At 30.9% G+C, this 3,735-nt stretch overlaps 1 long non-coding RNA gene across 1 annotated transcript; it reads left to right on the top strand.

Moving 5' to 3' along the window:
* Positions 1-1,180: 1,180 nt before the first annotated feature.
* Positions 1,181-3,149, top strand: LOC141668399 (uncharacterized). Its single transcript, XR_012553049.1, has 3 exons — positions 1,181-1,232; positions 1,652-1,842; positions 2,688-3,149. It is a non-coding gene; the product is annotated as an uncharacterized LOC141668399 (long non-coding RNA).
* The last annotated feature ends 586 nt before the right edge of the window (positions 3,150-3,735 follow it).

The raw sequence follows: 3,735 nt of genomic DNA on the forward strand, positions 1-3,735 counted from the left end.
TTTTGTTCGTTCCCTACAACTTTCGTCATTCGGTTTTTCCAAGAAAAAGTCATTTAGAGGGTCAAAAAGTGCCAAATAAGCATCTGATGAGAATTGAAATCGTGGAGATATTCGAGATTTAAGATGTTTCATGTTTAATTGGTTACAAAAGATTGAATATGTGTTTCTTTGTGAATTATCTCTTTACGTAACTGAGGTAAGTAACTTTCTATTTGCTTTGTATTATTTGTTTTCCTATATATTTTGTCATTGACTATTCGTTCCTCCATATATTTCGAAACATGAATTATCTATTGGACTACGTAAGTGAATCTTTATTGCTCCTTATGTATTGTGTAATGTGCCTTATTATGTGTGATTAGATATTCTCCGATATTTGTTTAGTTATTATAAGTATGATATGGATATGTGATTAATAAAATAATGAATTTTCAGAAATCCCCAATCTTACTCATGTATAAGAATTAGAACCTCATCACTGTGTAGTGTGATACATAGAACTTAGAACTAGTTTGCGCACATTTTGAAGCACACCCATACCTTGACAAGCTTCGGTTTTACTTGACAAGGCACGTAAACTAGCCCTTTATCGAATAAGAATTAGAAACCGATCACATGAAAAGTGTGACATAAAGTACAAAATGCTGGTAATTGGAAAAATATGGCATATGCCGTGATTTAGGACGGTTGGACAAAAGATAAGAATTTATTTTTAAGATTTATTGATTGATTAAGAATATTGATTATGTTAATTGTAGGTTATGTTGTGGGCTTCATTTTGATAACTGTTATATAATATATCTTATGAACCTTATATTAATTGTTATAGAATAATTGTGTGATCTTATTTGATACATGTTATGTGTAATATGTGTAAAACCTGTTTTTGAAAAAGTTATAAAATTCTATGTATATTCATAAAAAAAACTTCCCATTAGTTTTACATGTATTATACCTATTTTTTGTTTTGTTTACATAATTTCTTATTCGTATATTACTGTATTTTGTTATTTTCTTTACCCTTGCGACAATTTCCTTGTATGGCCTTCTTTTTCTTTTTATTTCCCGAGGCCAGTGTATTTTCTGTTTTATAAAAAATAGATTTCTAAAGTTAGGTATATGCTCAAAATTATAAATCCACAGTTTTCAACCTCGAATTTGTAAATCCACACTTTCTCCACGGGCCCTTAGCTGTGTTCCTCTCCTTTTCCATGTGACATGGCTTGATCATGGTCTTTTTTTAATGTCTTTTCTAGATAGTTGAACAATTTAGACTAAGGTTTTTTTGGTCTTGTGTTTGTGTGGTTAAGATCTGAATTTATTTTTTATCATCCTTCAAATTTTGGTTATTCTTGTTAATTTTTTTGTGACTTAAGTTGTTTAATATTTTGTTGTTCTATTTTCTGTCCTGGTTGTCGTATTGGTGATAGTTGTGGTGATTATATAAGGGGTGTGAGGCTGGCCATGGTTTGATAATTTTTAATTTAATGCCTTTCATAAATTTCTACTTTTTCTTAGTATAAAATTTATCTCTATATATATATTTTACTAAATATTTTCCCAGTAGTAATTTACCAAATTATTATTATATTTTTAAGTTGATTCTTTATATTGTAATACAAAAATCTCATATTAGTGTTTTCTATGCAAGGATAAAATCTTTGGATGGAGGCCAAAAGAAACCATGGGCACAAGCTTGCAACTCATGGTAGAAGAGCTCCAATCCTTTCGTTCAAGCATTCGTGTGGATACCGATAGAGCTTAGATCGCGAGAGCGGGATGCTTGGTGATTGAACATACTTTGGATCTCCATTAGTCAATCAATTTGTAAAGTTTCTTAAGGTAAACAATCTGATCTATGAATTAAATATTTGCTTTTCGCATGGATCCTACGGTGGGTTTCCAAAATTATGGTTTTTAATGTTTTTAATTATTGTTTCCGTTATGTTTATGTGCTCGAAACCCTTTAAGTAGTTAGGTAGAAGTTATGGGTATATAGGGGCATATTTTCCATTTTTTCCTCTGTTTAACCCTGTTATGAAATTGTACTACATTCTCGCAACTTATTGTACTTGAAGTACTTATCTATGTACTTTGTTACCTTATTAAGAATCGATGAATTTTTGTTAGAAATATGTTGTGAACTTAATGATAAGTTGAACACTGAAATATGTTTAGCTAGCTTTGAAACCATGAAAATTGTATACACTGAAGAATTGAACTTATTGAAATGTAAAGATTGATTGAGAAGTTATGGGGAGCAAGAATGTTGGAGGTACAATAGTTGCTGTTGATTCTGGTAGGCCTAGACAGAAGACTCGGCCATCATATTGTGGAACTCTATAATTACCTTTTAAAAGCACAACAGTACCTGTTCATTAACATAACGAATTATTTGTTCAAAGTTAAGGATCTCACCCTTTCTCTAATTGTTCTAATTTATCTTTTGAAAAATCAAAGCTTTGATTACTAGCAATCACTCATAATGATTGTTCTAATATATTAGTGAATTAAGTATGTTGTAAGGTTAGGTGAAGTTTCTTCAGAAGTGTTAGATATATAGGTGATTTTAGGTTAAGATTTGGTTGTGCAGTTGTGTGATCTCCTCCTGAAATATTGCATGAATGATAAATTATGTAGAAGAAGAGATAGTTATAAGTGGCTTGATTGTTCCCTGTATATTGCAGAAGATACCATCCCCATTGCTAATAAAAGGCCACAAACGCCAACTACTGGACATATGACAATGAGAAGAGTCTGGGAGAATGTTGGTGCAGCTGCAAGCCCAGCTAAAAAAATTAAAGCAATAATCAAGAATGAGGTGTGACAATGGTGCTGCTGCAAGTGGAAGTTCAGTTGCTGCTGACTCCACTGGTCTAGAGCCGCAATGAGAAGACTAACAAGATCTCTTACGAAGGCCCACGTAGCAGTCCAGCTCATTCATAATCATTCACGGTTATCTATCATTGAGGATAATCATTTAGGATTTCAGATAATATTGAAGAGAACCTGTACTTTCCAAAAATATAATGCTTGTTGTATTTTTCTTTTTGCTGCTGGTATAGGTCTTATGTTGATTGATAGGTAGTATGGTGTAGATATACATTTCTTTGCCACCACTTGTAAGCATTTAGCCGCATTTAAGAGTGAATCTCTTTCCTTTGAGAATCAACTGTTTGTTTAAAATGGAAAAACACAAATTTTCTTCGCAAGCAACAAATTTCGTCTTAAGTTTCAATTTCTTCATAATTTCCTAATTTCATCACAAATACAAATTTAGTCTTAAGAAAAACTGTCATTTTCAATATTTATCAAATTTTAAAATTTTCAATTCAAAATTTGGTGAAAATTTGAATCTTCCCCCAACAAATTAAATTAGATAGATATTAGTAGATTTGGACATAACATGTGTTTGAAAAATGAAAATGCACAAGCTAGTACGGTGAACCTCTTAGAATTTTGTATGGATCAAGCTCACTTTGAGTTAAACATCAAGCCCTTCAATTAGAGTCCATAGAGATTTCATTAAATAGTTTATATGACTATGTGAGTCAAATAATATATTTGTACTTTATTCAATAATCTCAAATAAATTAAATAAGCAGTTACAATTTTGCAAGTAATAATAATCATCACAATATTCAAAGAATAACCACCAACAAACAAAATAAATAATTATATATTAAAACTTAAAAACATTGAAATATTTTGTATGACTCTATGCTCTTCTCTCAT

This window comes from Apium graveolens, chromosome 6, assembly GCF_009905375.1.
Source record: "Apium graveolens cultivar Ventura chromosome 6, ASM990537v1, whole genome shotgun sequence".
In the NCBI taxonomy this organism is placed as follows: domain Eukaryota; kingdom Viridiplantae; phylum Streptophyta; class Magnoliopsida; order Apiales; family Apiaceae; genus Apium; species Apium graveolens.